Raw genomic sequence first — 18,876 nt, 5'->3', positions numbered from 1 at the left:
ACCAAGCCTTCACATAGCATGACGACTGATGAGTTGATTCGGGTTAATTGACCCTCTCCCTCAAGCTACGGATGTCTATAATTGCACTTTGCTAATAATAGCAAGTTCTTGTTTTTCTTTCCATTATTAATCCCGGTTCCTAACCCTAATTATTTTTCCTGTTAAGGCAATTTCTTCATTAACGAATTCTCTTAATCTCTTAAAAGAATTATCTTAGTTCTTACAATCATAATCCACCTTGTGATTGGTATATGATCCCACCTCGGCTTCTATAACTCCATGGTCATTTATGCCTTGGTTTAGAATGTCAATGTCGGTCCAAGGCCAAATAGACCATAGACGACCTGTTTAATTCATTCTTATGATATCCATCACTTATGAATGAATTCGATGCTATAGTCCAATTCCCCATGGTCATAGCCATGTTCTTTTACTTAGGGTGTCCCCTTCATCGTTATGACTCCATGAGTAATTTACGCATTGGCTTGACAAGCACTTTGTTTTAACTCCTTTTTAAGTTCATTGTTTGATTTTACTTAACATTTCATATTAAGCATTATCTCAAGATAACTACATTGACATTTAATTTAACATAAATAAACGCGCTAACTAGTCACGTACCATAAAGTTTTCCTTTCAGCTTTGTGTCCCTTCTGGTTCGATCTTCCGGGTTGCCACATGCGTTTTATACAATTTACAACCCGGTTACAAATTAGGATCACTTCCTTCTTTTATAATACCGTTTTCATTAACATGCCCACATTTACCCACGGAGATTATTTCCGTCCCCTTATAGCATGCTTGACATTATACTTCTCATTCATGCATTTCATCAAACACCTTGTAGGCGTGATATTAAGTTATCATTTTTAGGTAAATTTTTATAGCTTTTACCATCTCATAAAATCCTAGTTTTTTTCAAAATCACAACAAACAATTTACATGTAAAATCCAAATCCGAAATAAGCTAATACACTACCTTTTGTTCATAAAATTGGGGTTCTTCACCTTATGGTAAGAACCCACCTTAGAGAAGACTTGTAAGCTAACCAACAAATGATTTATGTCAAATACTTCATAATTTCAACAGTTATATGACTATTTTAAGCATACATATTCTACTTGTCCCCTTTTACTATAATTAGCATATTTGATTACTAAGACATACCTTATGATCACCAAGCTGAGATTATCACAACCTTACTCACATTCAAGGTTTTATCACTCAATTTGCCTTTCAATTTACGGAATTTGATGAACAAGGGTTCCTCCCTTCTTGGTCTTTTCCCTGATGATCGACACACATACACACACACATGTGTGTGTGTGTGTTAATTCCATTTTATAAGTTACATACTTTAGTTTGATTTTGAAAATGTTTAGCCCCCTATACTATAGCTAGTATTTAAAACGCAACCGTTAACCCATTTTATCACATTTTCTAGTTAACGAGGTTAACTTCTTAGTTAACTTTACACTCCTTACAATTATTTTAACATTTAACACACACACACACACACAGATACACACACACATATGCTTATGTTTTAATGGCACATAATATTATGATTTATTTTATTTTTCTTTACTTTTTCTCGGGGTGTTACACTGAGAGACAACCCAGATTTTAGTTTTTTTTATCTTTGTATATTATTAATCGTTTATTTCAAGCATACCAATGTAGCAAAAGGAAAGTGTGGGGACGCCCCACGAAAAATCTAGGAGTTTGTGGTGTTCGGTGAAGAAGTTATCGTTGTTTGGCTTGCTAGGTGTGTGTGGCTTGCTAGGTTTGCTTGGCTTGCTAGGTCTGTTTGGCTTGCTAGGTTTGCTTGGCTTGCTAAGTCTGTTTGGCTAGCTAGGTCTGTTTGGCTTGCTAAGTTTTCTTAGCTTGCTAGGTCTGTTTGGCTTGCTAAGTCTGCTTGGCTTGCTAGGTATACTTGGCTTGCTAGGTCTGTTTGGCTTGCTAGGTTTGCTTAGCTTGCTAGGTCTGTTTGGCTTGCTAGGTTTCCTTTGCTCGCTAGGTTTACTTGGCTTGCTAGGTTTGCTTGGCTTGCTAGTTCTATTTAGATTTCTAGGTATGCTTGGTTTGCGTATGAGGGGCAGTAGAAATCTCTATTTATTTTATTTTTCTTTTCAGGGTGTTAAAATCGGGAGTATAGATTGCATGCATTAGGATTGGGGCAACTATTCAACCGTATGGCGAGGTCAATACACTCATGGTGACCATGGAGTACCAACAGTTAGTCTTCAAGCCATTTTTTCACAGGACCTTTGGGTTTTGTCGGCCTACTTTGGCTCAGCCACGTCCAACAACGACATAACTTTCTCAATGTGTCGCCCGTGCTAGAGTGGTGCATCAACATTAGCATGCCGGTCTTACCGTTTTAGGCCAACGGTACCTACTACCGTCACGGATACTATCTGGAATATGGGATATACCCGGAGTACTCGATCATCGTCAAATCGTTTCAAGACTCAATTGAAGAAAAATAAAATATTTTAAGAAAAAGCAAGAGTTCTCGCAAAAGGATATTGAGAGGTGTTTCGGGGTTCTAAAAAACATTGGTATTATGTGAAAAATCCTTGTCGTGTATAGTCGATGGAAAAAACGAGTGATGCCATGTGTACGTGTATCACATTGCATAATATGATTTTAAAAGACAAAAGGAAAAGAAATATGCTAACATTATATACCAGAGAGCGTTCCTGAAAAATTTCCACAACCAACAGAAGAGCAACGAACATGAAACAATCACGAGCTCACTAACCTCAAAAAAAGGGATGGTTTACAAGTGAGGGGAAGCCTTCCTTTTATAGGCAAGAAAAATCTAACTAACCTCGTAAAAAGACACAAGGCCCATACTTGTGGAATATGGGCCATACTTTATGACATAAGCCATGACATCATTATCCTTACACATGGACCAATCCCAACTAACCACTTTAAGAGTGATTAGACTTAAACAACACACTTAATACATAATTAAGAAAAGATTATACAAGACACACTATTATTATGAACTTCTTCCGTGGATTATGACTACTTCCATCTTGAATCTGGATGTGACGGATCATCTTCATAAGGATCATGGTATAGTCTTCTCTAGGATCATATTATTCTGTTGGGTCTAGGTTTGATGTTAGGGAGTTATTGCCGGTCATTCTAGAATGAATTCTGTTGCCTGGTATATAATAGAACTTCTCATCTTCTAGCTCATCAAATTCTTCTTCGTTGAGGGCAACAATGTGGGTGTGGATATATTCAAAATGGGTTATTTTCCACAACTTTATATAAGGATGATCAATACCCTAGATTTTTATGTTATCTCTAATATTGGTGCTTAGTCTGTTGATATCCACTCAATTTGCACATTTTAGACATTCTCTTAATTTCATCCACTCATCCGGGAAATGCCTTTCTGAATCCTAGGGAAGTTGGATTTATGTTATAAGAGTTGTGAAGGAAGGTACACGGCGAATGGTAGATGGCTGCTTGATCCCTATTGATTGCTGACACTGGTATTAAATTTCCTAGTTTTTTTAAATACCAAACACTTTATTTGAGGAGGGAGTTAGTCACTTAACCAAACCGTTGGGGGAGAGTAAGGGTATGCTTCTTCTCTGCTGGTACATCTCCAAAGTAACAATTTAGTAAGTATAAACAGAGATCTTCATTGTCAAAGGATATGGCGATGTACAATTATTCGAACAAGTACCAGAAGAAACACCGAGCATCTTTGGGGAGGCTAAGCAAGTTTTCAAAGTGAAAAATGTTCAGGAAAGGATAATCCGTGTTGAATTTTATCCCGTCTAAAACCGTTGCATAATTTTTAACATGAGAGTAGTGAAAGTTTTGTAATTTAGCCGAGTTCTCTCTTTGAACATCAGAACTTCAATTCCTTCAACAATTTCCTCCGGTACATCTTTCTGAATGAACTCTTCTTGGATTTCTATTTTTTCTATAGTGGTGGATGACTTAGCTTTGGACATCATAAAGGTGGTTGGTGAGGATTATCTGTGCTGATCCTTCTCGGGCTTTCGGTATTTATAAACTCGTGGCCATGGTTGCAAATCTTTTTTGAGAATATTATTCTACTTGCTGATGTGGACAACTGTAAAGGAATACTATGCGAACTAGCTAGGCCATTGTAACAAATGTTCCTTTGGGAGAGCTTTTTTCTTGAATTGTAGTAACTGTTCATTTGAAAAATATGACATATCTAATTCAATAAAAATGTTGTGACCATTAAGATGAATGTGGAACTCTTCAATTCCTTTTTTGACAGTCAAGATTTTTTTTATCATGGAGTGGTAACTCTTTTCTGACATTTCAAACGTGCCACTATTGTATCCACATGTTTTTCTGACGCCTTTGTCGTTTTCTGCAACTAGGACTACTGACCAATGTTTATCACTAGATTCAGCCAAAAGGATTCTTTTGTCATCTTGCATGGGAATCTTTAAAGATGGCATCTTGTCAGCTGACTCTTCTTTTTCTTTTCTAACTTATTTTTGCTTTTCAGGCCACTGAATTGAGTTATTTTCCTTTATGGTGGACCAGGATACAATTTGTTCTGATAACGCTGACAGGGAAGTAAGGACTTGATGTGCTACTTGGGTTTCTTTGTGATAGGGGGGGGGGGGTTATGGGTTTTCATGGAGACTATGAGTTGTGGTGTATGAATTAACGTGTTGCCTCCATTTTATACCATTGTAACCGAAAAAACCTCATCTCTGGTAGCTGGAAAATTATATCCCAACCAAGGAGAAGGTCTCTACCATGAAGGCTAGATCCCAGAAACCTATGTCTTATGACATACTTGGGAAATAGTCGAATGTATATTGGCTTGCGAATTTTGAAAATGGAGAAAGTCTGACCATTGGCAGTTATTAAAACCTGTTTATGAGGACGCCAATAACTGGGGGGTAGAATATTTGGATTTAGAAGTGATCTGTGTGAACTAGAGTTCAATAGTGCAATTATTGGGATAGGTTTTGTGTACTGATTAAGCAATTGATCGAACTTGACTAGAGGTTCGGGAATCATAGGACTTGAATGCGACTCTCTAGCTTTTGCCATGAACATTGGACGAACGTCACTGCTTTGGCTGTCCGTATCTGAATAATCTATTTCCGTTTCATCATCTGAATCAGAATAGCAGATCGGACATATTGCTCTATCTCCTGGTTCATCATCAAGTGAGTACAATAACTCCAAATCCGAGGTATTAACTTGTTCTACATGGTTTATCGTCAGGAGTAAGGCCTAGGTTTTCGTTTTATTTTTGGAGTCTCTTGCAAAATGGCCTTTCTGATTGAAAATGTAGCACATGTCTGTGTTTTTTCCCCTAAAAGATTTCTTCCTTGGTAACCTTCACTTCTTATTCAAAATTTTTCTTCTTGAAGAATAATGCTCGTTATGTTTTCTCGGGAAGTGGGATTTTTTTGAACAGCTGCAAGATGATTCATATTTGCATTTGATCTTAAGATGACTATCATTACAAGCTGAGCCAAAAATGTCTGCTCATCTTTTAGTAATCATTTAAGAATCTTTTCTTATTATGAAGCTTGGCTAGAGCATTTGTAATAAGCTGATATAGCTCCCCTAGTGATGCTTGTGCGCATGTTATGTTCCTGCTTGCCAGAGTGCTAAATGCTTCATTACAGAGGGATTCTGGAAAAGATTGTAGGAAGATCTGCTTGAGGTTTGCGTCATCTACGCCATTAAGGCAATAAATCCTTTCAGACATACAGTTATAATGTCTCTCGAGATCTTTTGGATGCGGTTTTAGCAAATCTCTTAGTCTCAACAACATCATCCTTTTCCGACACATGATCTTTAATCAGTTCCTCAGTTAAAATGGACTCAGCAACCTTAATCCCAGTTGAACCATCACAACCCAAACTTTCATTATCAATATTTTCAGAAGCAATGATCTTTTCATCAACAGACATTGTGGTATCATGAAGTGGAGTTTTGACTTCCACGTTCAATGCCTTTTTGAAACCTTTCAGTTTCATAGGAACGTAAGCGTTCCACATGGGTGGCGGGATTGCATGATAATCCACAGATGATTTTTATGTTCTCGGTCGCATCATCCTCAGTTTTTGAAGAATTTCTTAGCATGATATGATCGAGAACATATGATGAGGCAGCATAACTAACTAGTTTCAAATTTACTCTCTCGGTCTCAATCTTGAGTGTTTGTAACTCAAGTTTGAGAGCTACATTCTCATCAATCTGTCTATTGATGGCTATTTACTTATCTTCAACCGTATGCTTAAGCATTAAGATGGTCTTTTCATCTTGTAGGATTTTCTCCGACAGCTTCTTTACACATGTTTGTAGTTTAGCATATGCCTCTTTTACATATTTAAGATCCAACAAAGCATTATCATAATGCTTTTTCAATTCTCTAATTTCTAGATCTTTGAATTCACATTCATCACACGGTAATTCACATTTTTCAAAAACATTAGAGTTAATAGTTACCAGGTTTGCCATGAATGCATGCTCTGTTGGTAAGATTTCATCATTCGAGATCTCAGAATCTTCATCAGTTATCTCCCCAGCTATTCCTTCAACTTGTTCATCTTGAAAATTCACATAAGCTAATGCCTTTACTTCATCAATATCACTTGATTCCTTCACATTTCCAGATTCCTCCACAGAAGTTGGTTTCTCCATATCCTCTTCTCCAAAGTCAATTTTATTGAATGGTACCTCTTCACCATTGAACCACCCTGAAAAACTTTCAATAATGTTAGGGGGAAATAAAGAGATAAGGTAATCGAAGGGAACCAGATGAATCTTGTCATAGGTTCGTGGAAGCTAATCATCTGAATCAACTTGATCAATAACATCTTGATCATCCTTCTCACTTTGTTTGTCCTCAGTAGCAAACACATTATCCAAATCATTATCCAAACCCTTGTCTTAATTCTCACTCATCACAACCTTGTCCTCAACCTTTTCCACATTTTCAACCTGTTCACTACAATCAACTACTTCTACCACATTTGCTTGAAATACAGAGTTCCAGTTAAAGCCTTCATCCATTTGAGCAGTAGCTACTTTTTGCTGTGACGTGGATGCTTTAGTAGGTTTCTTTCCTTTGAATGTTTTCATCTTCGCTCTGTGTGGGACGATGATATATGGCCTGCTTGTAGTAATCTCTACCAAAAGGATTTACCCCGTTGTCATCCACAATCTTTCTAGTACACTCATGCTTGAAATGACCATTCTCCTTGCATCTGAAACACCTAATCTTCGATTTATCAAAACCAAGCTTTGATGTTGAACCATCCAATACATTTTTCCCGATAATCTTTTTGAAACGTTGGGCTCTATGGATTACACACGCCATACACCATCTAATGTCGATTATCTCCATCTCTTCCAGATCTATTTTATCGTAATCTTCCTTAGTCATGTTATAGTTGCCAATCCTCCCGACAACCAAACATTTATATGACTCCAAGACGATCCTAGAAATGCCATGTGTTCTTTGACGGATTCAGTAGATAAGCCACCTGTATTCTTTAAGTTCATCGCGATGTTGCATTGGAGAACCTTAGAGTTAGATGCTTGTGTGTTTGAAGCAGATACTTGAGATATCGTACCAGTGCCAAAATAGCTCCTACTGTATTGTGGAGTAGTAGGTATATTTGTCACGAAGGCCTGTCCTATATGTTCAGCACAGAAAGAGGTTGGTATCTTTGGACTGGAAGATACTACTGACTGTGAACTCTTGTAATAGAGTCCTATGTCTTGAGATATAGCAGTAGATTTCATCTTCTGTTTCTTCCTCAACTCTGATTCATGTGCTTCGAGCTTCTCAATAAACCTTGCTAGATTAAAGCGGGCATATGCAACTAGATTAGATTGTTGTATCACGATGAATGTTCCCCATTCCTCGGGTAATGCATCAGAAAGATTATCGATATACTCGTACTCTGGCTTGTCAATCCCAAGTCTTTTCATCTCATTAACAAGATGACAGTAACATTCAATGTGTCGAGCAAAAGATTCTCCCTTCACCTAAGTGAAAATATTAAATTTCTTTATAGTCGGGATTGCCTATATCCTTGTGCAACAACACCTATCAGATTGAGTATCACAATCCATTATGCTGAAGAAGCTGGAAGATTTCAGCCTTGATAGCTTGCTGAAATAGATTCAACATTTTCTTTTCCTTCAAGAATAAAGCCTTGTCATGTTCCTCGATTTATGACAAATGATAGTTGCTTCCATTCTTGATTTTAGGAATAATATACTCCTCTTCCACCGCAGTCCAAGTTTCAAACTTATCTACCATGATGGACAATCTTCCATTCGGAGAGGCTTCAGGGGTTTGTTGGAAGTCTCCATCTCATTCTCTAAGTTGATATTTTGAAGTAAAGCAGAAGGTTGAGACACATAGGCACTAAGGTTATCCATGATGACAAGATCAATGAAAGAACAAGACACAAATCAAACCCCATATATGATTTTGGAATGAGTCAACAGATAAGTTTAGTTATCTGGTCAACGTATATGTCTTGTGAGGTCAACGGATATGTACCAAGTCAACGTATATGTCACAAGTCAAAAGGTCAACAAAAATCAGTCAACGTATATGTTTATTCAAACAGATATTTTTTTGGCGTGTAACATTTATGGCGTATATGTTATACATCCTCAACATATACGTTGAACAACACATGCGCCCAGAAAGTTCCATTATGATTTTTGACAATTTGAGTATGCAGATGATGATGAAAGGGAATGAATTTTTAAGGATTTGACACGAAGGTATAAGAACACTTGGTGAAAATTTGAAGGAATTTGAACGGCCAGAATTGAAGATAGAGAGAAATTAGTAGAAAACTTGTGATATCCAAGCGAATAACGAGCCCAAAGGCTCTTATACCACTTGAAAGAACTGGTGTAGATGATGTAGACACTACTAAAGATCTGAAATGTTATCGCTTATATCTCGAGGTGCGGAAAACAACAAGATTGGAAGATCACAAGAAACATTAAGTTCATCTTTCATTAACAAACTCAAAGGATTACAAGATATGACGCTTACAAGCACTTTCTCTCTCTAGTTTCTCTCTCTGGTGTCTGACTCTAATGACCAAAAACTACTAATTCACGCATAAGATATAGGTTTGACCTTAAAGCACACCCATGTGTATAAGTCATACGGTGCATATATTATGCGCCGCATAACATATGCGGCCCCAAAGGACTTATGCGCTATCATACACACGAACATACATACATATAGCATTCAAGCTATACAATCAAAACTGAGACCCTAGCAATAGACACTATGTACTTACACGTCTACCATTCGCCGTGTACCTTCCTTCACAGCTCTTATAACATAAATCCAGCTTCCATAGGATTCAGAAGGAAGTTCCCAGACGAGTGGATGAAATTAAGAGAATGTCTAGGATGTGCAAATGGAGTGGATATCAAGAGACTAAGCCCCAATATCAGAGATAACATAAAAATCTAGGGTATTGATCATCCTTATATAAAGTTGTGGAAAAGAACCCATTTTGAATATATCCACATCCACATTGTTGCCCTTAACGAAGAAGAATATGATGAGCTAGAAGATGATAACTTCTATTATGAACCAGGCAACAGAATTCGTTCTGGAATGACCGGCAATAACTCCCCAACATCAAACCTAGACCCGACAGAAAAATATGATCCTAGAGAAGACTACCATGACCCTTATGAAGATGATACGTCACATCCAGATTCAAGATGGAAGTAGTCATAATCCACGGAAGAAGTTCATAATAATAGTGTGTCTTGTATAATATTTTCTTAATTCTGTATTAAGTGTGCTGTTTAAGTCTATTCACTCTTAAAGTGCTTAGTTATGATTAGTCCATGTGTAGGGTCAATGATGTCATGGCTTATGTCATAAAGTATGGCCCTTATTCCACAAGTATAGGCCTTGTGTCTTTTTATGAGGTTAATTAGCTTTTCCTTGCCTATTAAAGGATGGCTTCCCCTCACTTGTAAACCATCCCTTGAAAGAAATAAAAACTTCTTCCTTATATCTTCTCTTTAGTTCTCTCTTGAGTTCTTAAGTGTTCTTGTGTTCTCTAACTTGAGTTCTTAAGTTCTTTTATGGTATCACCCCTACCTCTCTGATATCTAAGTGTTCTTGAGTTCTCTAACTTGAGTTCTTAAGTTCTTTTATGGTATCACCCCTGCCTCTCTAATATCACGGAATAAAAGGCTTACTGGCGTTCTCCCGTATAGCCCTCGTTAATACAAGATTTGTTGAATACCCAAATGCTTGTATTGGAAATATATAAACCACCCTGAACGCAGGCACTGTGTTTGTCACCTTCTACCCAACTTCAACATGCCTACAAACGACCCATCCCTCCTCACAACCCTAAAAGCCCAAATCCAAATTGGTGGAACCCCACAAGTAAATACTTTCTAGGAAACCTTCCACTACCAGATGGCATACAGAGTACAAAACCACTCCTTAGACATCATGGTCCCCCGGACAAGATAATTCTAGCAACATGTTATTCATTGATGTTGATTCCAACGCCATGCCAACCTGCATATATGTTCCAAAACAGTTATCCAGAGAAGAGTTGATAAAACTGTTACCAGAAAAATCGATAACAAATTATGAACAAATCCACCAAACCCCTGTTCAGATAACCACAACCCCAGAGTTTGTCAAGCACCAAGATGGAATGGTTGAAATCAAGTTCTCAAGCTAAGAACGAAGAAACATATTCCCAACAATAAACATGATGCAAACCATACCACCACCTACACCAACTCAACACACATGACACGTTTGTTACGATGTATGTAACTGTCCATATTGCATAGAAGAAGCTTTCAGATTTGAGTATGACGAAGACAAACCAAAAAAGAAGAAAAGCTCAAAACACTCTCTAAAAAAAGGTATGAAGATGGAGACACCAACGTTGGTTTACTAGGGGAACCATCCGGCAAGTTTTACTACTATGTCCTTTATGATAGCTCAACACAGAAGCCAGATTCAAAACCAGTTGCCTGCAAACCATCACCTCCACCAAGCATGCCTCCTAACAAACTAGAAAGATGTTTCGTAATCACCCTATCCACATCATCATCCAATTACCAAGCAGAATTCCCACCATTAACCACGTTTGAGAAACCTAAACAGAAAGCCAAGCACTCATGGAAGATATAAAACTCTTCCATCATGACGCCAAGTGGTCCCTCAAACCCTACCACAGTAGCAGAAGCAACTTTAAACTGACAAAGTGAAAACGCTGTTGCCCAGAATAAAGTTCTCACAACCATCCTAGCTCAACAAGACAACTTCCGTAGAACCCAAAAAGTTCTGGCCAACAGACTCCAAGGTCTAGAAAATATCATCTATTAAGTTAAAACAAAAATTCTAAACCTTCACCAAGAGCTAATGGAAATGGTCAGAAACACCCATGCGACGCAGACATCAGTGACTCTCTCACAGAAGGAGTCAGAAATGAAGTTTCTCAAGGCTCGGCTAGCAGACCTTGAAAGACAACACATGCAACAAAAGGTCTCAACAATGGTTAATGATCCATGGAGATTACCAACCTCACCATTTGCAAGACCTAGCTTTGACCCACAACCTTTAGCCAGGGCTCCATTCACACAATCCTCACCATCACTAAGCCTATGGTTAAACCAAAGGAGCAGGCCACAAAGAAGATCCCCACCCAGAACCACGGGTAACTCTTCCAGCAACCCTTCATCATCAAAAGCCAAAGAAACATTCAAAAAGCCTACGCAAGATGATAGCATGATGATGGCCTCATCAGTGGCTCCAACGGATCTACCAATTCCAAGAGAAGATCCCATTACAACCCTGCTACAAAAGTTAGCCACAGAAGACTCTTCAGGGGTCCTGCCATGTATTGCCTCCAACATGACTGTCACTTTAGATGATGATTCTGATAGGACAGAGGAAAATACCAAACCCAAGTGAAGCATTCGAGCACTTTTTCATTCATGAACGAGACACCACAGTAAGAAACGATATCAATTCAGATGTCGAAGATGCAGCTTCACAGATAGAAACTCTAAACAAACCAAATGTCCCAAGATCGGACTCCAACATAAATTTCACCTTTGATGACATTCCCCAGTCACAGTGGCGTGAAAGAATTTTAGAGATGAATACATGGTGAGCAGCCGAGCTACAATACTATGAAATTGATGTCGTCAACAAAAGATTCTTGGCCAGGTGCCAAGGAAGACTTAGAGACTGGTACCTAAGTCTTGGTGAATACAGGCAGATACAGCTTCACCAGCTAAGATCGCCAAAAGAACTAATACACGTAATTTATAATGAATTCATTGGGAATCCCCTTGATCATAAAATTCACGCACGTGATGAATTCTTAAAAATGAAGTGATGTTCGTTCCACCCAAAAGATCTTGAAAAGCATCATAATGGTATGTCTAAACGGTTTTATTGTCTTAATGGTGTAGACGACGCGAATCTCAAGCAGATCTTCTAACAATCTTTTCCAGAATCTCTATGTAATGAACCATTTAGAACTCTGGAAAGCAGGAACGTGACATGCACACAGGCATCACTAGGAGAGTTATATCAGCTTATTACAAATGCTCTTGCTATGTGATTACGAAAAGACGAGCAGTCGTCTTGGCTCAGCCTGCAGTGATAGTCATCTTAAAATCAAATGCAAAGATGAGTCATCCTACAGCTATTCGAAAAAATCCCACTTCCCGAAGAAACATAACAAGCATTATTCTATAAGAAAATAATTTTCTTAAAAGAAGTGGAAGTTCCTAAGGAAAAAATGTTTTAGAGGAAAAAGCACAGACAGGTGCTACATTTGTAACCAGAAAGGCCATTTTTCAAGGGATTGTAAAGATAAAAATAAAGCCCAGGCCGGCCTTACTCCAGACGATAAACCAAGTAGAACAAGTTGATATCTCGGATTTAGAGTCGTTGTACTCACTTGATGATGAACCAGGAGACAGAGCAATATGTTCGATATGCTATTCTGACTCAGATGATGAAGCAAATACCGATTTCTCATATACAGACAGTCAATGAAGTGACGTTCGTCAAATTTTATGGCAAGAGCTAGAGATTCGTCTCCAGATCCTCCAATTCTGGATCCTTTAGTAAAAGTTCAATTTGCTACTTGATCACTATGCAAAACCTATCCCAATGATTGCATTGATAGACTCTGGCTCACATAGATCAGTTCTAAATCCAAGAATTCTACCCCCAAGTTATTGGCGCCCTCACAAACAAACTTTTTCTAACCGCAAGTGGTCAGACGTTTTCCATTGACAAGATCAGCAAGCCAGTATACATCCGACTCTTCCCCACATGTGTCATCAGACACAGGTTTCTAGGATCAAGCCTACACGAAAAAGATCTTTTCCTTGGTTGGGACATTATATTCCAATTACCATAAATGAGATTTTTCGGCTACAATGGAATCAAGTGGAAAAAAATTATCAATCCATATACCATAATCCATCATCTTCGCATGAGTACACCCTCACCTCATCCCATAGAAGCACTTAAAATTATATCATCAAAATGTCTCATGCCTCAAACCATACAGAGTTTCTGACCAAATACAACTCACCTTTGTGGCTCAATCCTTCATTTATTGTGTCCTTGCCATTCAAACAAAATGAAGACATAAACCCAACAAAAGCAAGCCATCCGGGTATGAACCCATACCATTACAAGCTTGCAACAGAAGAATGCTCAGAATTGGCCAAACAAGGTTTACTAGAACCTATAAAATCCCAGTGGGCTTGTGAAGCCTTTTATGTTAATAAACGAAGTGAAAAGGTTTGCGGAAAATTAAGGCTGGTTATTAGTTATCAGCCTTTGAAGCATTTTTAGCAGATGACAAGTTTCCACTTGCTTAGAAAAAAATCATGTTTCTATCTCTAATAGACGCAAAAGTGTTGTCAAAATTTGATCTCAAGGCTGGTTTCTGGCAACTTGGAATCAAACCAGAGGATAGGCCGAAGAGAGCCTTCTGCATTCTGGATCATCACTACCAGTGGAATGTGATGCCATTCGGGTTAAAGATCGCACCATCCACTTTTCAAAAAACAATGGTAACAATATTTGAGCCTATCTTAAGCAACACACTAGTATACATTGATGACATACTGTTTCTCTCCAAAAATGAAGAGTCCCATATAAAATTACTCAAAAAAATTGACTCAATTATCCAATAATATGGGATAATGCTGTCCAGAAAAAAAAATGGAATTTGGTGTCAAAGAAATCGATTTCCTTGGGATGAAAATTGTCGATGGGAAATTCAAACACCAGCTACACATAGCCCAAGAACTCAGACGGTTTCCTAAAAAAATGATGTCACAAAAAGAAATCCAACAATTTCTTGGCCTAGTTAATTATGTGGCCGAATCTCTACCAAGCTGTCAAGTCAAACAGTACACCTGTTCCCTAGAGTTGAAAAAGAATCCTCCACTGTGGACTAAAAAGCAAACACACGCTGTAAAAGAGATAAAGAAGTTGGCAGATGTGATGCCACCTTTAAAGATTCCCACGCCTACGGACAAAGAATCCTTCAGACAGACGTTATCGATGAATACTGGGCAACAGTCCTAATTGTAGAAGACAACAAAGGTGTCAGATCAATATGTGGATACAAAAGCGGCACGTTTAGTGTGCCAGAAAAGCACTACCACTCCACCTACAAAGAAATCTTGGCGGTCAATAGGGGAATCAAAAAATTCCATTTCCATCTTATCGGCCATAGCTTTTTTTATTGAAATGGACATGTCATCATTTCCCAAAATGCTACAGTTCAAGAAAAAAGCTCTCCTAGAGGCATAGTTACTAAGATGGACAAGTTGGTTCTCACAATATTCTTTCACTATTAAACATATCAAAGGGAAGAATAATATCCTTGCAAATTTTCTGCCAAGGACAAAGGCCTATAAATACCAGGAGTCCAACATGGTTAGGCATCACCGAGTCCTGCCCACAATCCTCACAATGGCACATCTCAAAACCTCAAAATCCCTCGGCCAACCATCAAATCCAAAACCAACACACCTTCCAAAGGAAGTTGTTAATACCCACAACCTGGTAGAACCATCCAGCCTCAACTATAGGAATTTAATTTCAATCATTTTAAAACGGATGGAAAGATTTCATAAGGAGAAAAATTCCACCCTGATTTCCATTTTCTTCACGTCTTCCTTATAGGAAATCCATCTACCTTGACAAAAAAAATGCTATGCTTTTTCTGGTGCTTATTCGAAGCATTCCCTATAGCCGTCTCTTTCAACACCTCAAAGCTGGCTGCGTACTTCCTTAAATTAGGAGAGTTACCCGAAGATCAAAAATATACTCTAAAAATGTTAGAATGGTTCCTCGATGTTGAAAAATCGATACAAATAATTGGTTCCTCACCAAAAAAGTATCTAATTGCCCGCTTCAAGAAACCCGATCCACAAACAGGTCAAGAAAGGGCTTAAAGTGTCCCAGGCACATTCATCCACTGTTGGTTTTTCAAAGCAAACTTTTACGATGCTTGGTTGCAAATTTGAAAAGAGATAGCTTTAACAAACAGTGTTCATCCCAACAAGCTACATTCTTCTGTCCTCAACAGAAAGGTTTTATGGCCAGCAAATCATTCGTATGTACAAGATTGGTAAAAAGCAATCAACGATCACTTTGAGACAAGTTTTTAAAGGAATTTCAAATAATAAAGAAGGAGATTGTTGAATGATAGACTTTAATGAAATCCCAAAAAATCCAAATAATAAGGAATTACAAGAAGCGAATGCCCCTCAAGTATCAGTCAACTTCTTGACTCCTCCAAAAAATAATATGGAAACACTTCAAGCACAGAACCTCTTTCCAGGGCCTCAAAATCACGACACAAAAGACGCAACTGGGAAATAAGGCTACACGAAGGAAATCAATAATATTTGTGTGTCTTGTATAATTTTTTCTTAAAATCACGACACAAAAGACGCAACTGGGAAATAATTCTGTTTAAGGCCTAATCTGTCACACCTCACCAAAACGGAAGCGCGAGCACGTGACGTCATGTATACCGTAAGCATATGATTATCATAAATATAAATTTATATAGGATACCAATTGTTTAAAACATTAACAAAACATGAGTTATTAAAAATACATAATAAGATTTCAAAATGCTTTAGGTTAAAATGAAATCCTTCAAAACTTGGTATCCCAAGATGCATTTGTGGTCCCTACTTGTCTTCCATGACTTCGGTTTTAACCTGAAAAACATACCCGAAAACGTCAACATAATGTTGGTGAGTTCACAAATTTTGCAGTCGTAATGTAAAATGGTTTTCCAAGAAAACAATAAAAATAAAAGGTTTGCGTGTCCATAATACGAAAACATTCTTGTTGAAAACGTTAGCAGGAATTCTTTATCTATAAATAGAAATAAGTTTTTCATAAATATATCACAGATATTCCGAAGACCATATTTAGAAAGCGTTTTCTCTTAATAGTGATCAGTAACAGTAATAATTTAGGGGTCGTAACAAGTAATCGTTTCCCCAAACACTTCGGTAACAGTAACGGTCTTGCGTATAAGTATGATTCAATCCTCGTACATCTATCTTGGACTACAAGTATCTTATTATATGAGCCTATATCCAACACCTGACCTATGAATCATATATGCCAAATACTTTTATGCGCCTAGGTCGATAATGTGTATTGGTAACTTTAGTGGCCCACCATGATTAGGGAGTCAACCCATTAGTCCTATCTGTATAATCTCAGGCTAAGTCGTAGCTAATGGTTAAAGTGTGAATGATCTCTATGATCCCCTAGTGAATGATCTTTTGATCCTAGTGAATGATCTTTTGATCCCAGCATATGATCTTTCAATCCCAAGTGAATGATCTTTCGATCCAGTGAATGATCTTCCAATCCCAATGAATGATCAGTATTTTGTAGTCTTGTGTTCACATAAAACTTAGTTATATTGCATAAAATATGGCTATAAATATATTTCAAGTATAATATGGTCTGGTGATTGTATAAAAATATGTTTGAGTATGTTTCTCCCCCGGAGTTACAAAAGCAGTAAAAAGCGTAAAAAAGGGACGGTGAAACTCACCTGGTAATTTCGTTCTGGTGACCTAGAGAATTAGCTAAATCCGATTCTTGCGCTGTCCTAAACAGGTAAAGATGGTTTGTTCTAGTGATTATATTGCGGATCTGTTTATGCCAGTTGTTCACCTAACTTAGTTATATTTAATAATTCTGTCACGTTACAGACATTGATCTTGGCGACACGTTGGTGATGTATTCTTGTGTACTTTATATAAACTATATAAAAATTAATATTATAGGATATTCTTTTCATCTCGTAATTATTCTTGTAAGCTTTATTAATCTATCATTTGTTAAAATACGAAGTATTCGGTCGCAAAATAAGTATACTTTATAAAAGATGTTTACTTACGACCGATATTTTGTAAAATACACATAAATATATTATAAATATAATATATTTATGTGTATTTGCTCACTGACATTTATGATTGTTGAACCTGTAATATTTATTATTCTTTTATATATAAATATATATATATATATATATATATATATATATATATTTCAAGAATATATAAATATTTGCATAATTGTTTAAATCCCCTCACGGGATATAATATCTTTTTATATCAAGATATTTGTTTATGAAAATCTCTTTCACAAACATAAGCCCAGTTAATGTTTTAATATATAAAACCATACCGTTTCCTTTATGATTTATCCGATAACCTTTACAACACATTCTTGTTTGTGAAAAATCTCTTTTTTTCACCATGTGTTTAGTTAACCAGTTAAATTACTTAATCAAGTTTTTAATCAACATACGCGTATTTATTTTCAAATCCGTATTCCTTAAACATGTTAATCTGGTTTTAGATACTATATCATGTATGTGTGTAAATGAAGACATTAACATATTTTCACTCATATTTTACCAAAGATGTCTCCATTACCATGTCTATTTATGTGACCAGCTTGTTAATATCTTTCCAAATTCTTGCGTTAGCTCGGAAAACCGGCAACGAGCTGGGCTTGGTGTGCTCGTTTTTCGGGAGGAGACCGAAGATTGTTTCGGTTGTAATAACGAACCGTAGTGATGTCTCAGGTCGGGTTTGAAGCCATGAGCAGGTGGTGCACGGGTGGTGACGGTGTTACGATGGTGGCGGTGTACCGATGGTGGTGGTGGGATATCGAGGGAAAAGGAGTGTAGCGGTCTATGTGTGGGTGTGTGTTTCTTAAGGACCCGAAGAGAGAGTGTAGAGAGAGAAAAGGTGATCGACGGTCGTTGATGGTGGTTTCGGGGTGGTGGTATAGTGGCTCGATGGAGGTGGAGGGTGTTGCGTTGAGATAATGCTTCAGCTGTGAGGGAGAGGAAGGTGGCGGAGATGGTGGGTCAAAGTGGTGGAGGTGGTTACTGATGGCTACCGTGAGGGAGGAGGGTGGGGCGTTCTCCTTGCCTCCTTGGTGGTCGATTGCAAGAGGAAAAGAAAGGAAGAGCCCAAGTGTATTTAAGTGTGTTTGTGTAAATGTTTAGATGCTTGACTGATTATTGAACATTGTGGTTCTTCATATATATATATATATACATATATATATATAAAAGAATGTTCTAGCAAGCCTACATGTTAACCCGTAAGTTAGATTTGGAAGATGTGTGTAAATAAAGTAAAATCACAAGGGATGGGATGGGATGAGATTTTTAGTGGATTTCAGTACGGGGTAGGGTGAGAAAGCTGCTTGTGATGATGATTTTTATGTCTCTCAACCTTTGACCAAT

The sequence above is a fragment of the Bidens hawaiensis genome, unplaced genomic scaffold (assembly GCF_021521415.1).
Source record: "Bidens hawaiensis isolate Kalapana, Puna unplaced genomic scaffold, B.hawaiensis_p1.1 tig00023828_1, whole genome shotgun sequence".
Taxonomy (NCBI): Eukaryota; Viridiplantae; Streptophyta; class Magnoliopsida; order Asterales; family Asteraceae; genus Bidens; species Bidens hawaiensis.
Note: the sequence above shows the minus strand (reverse complement) of the source record.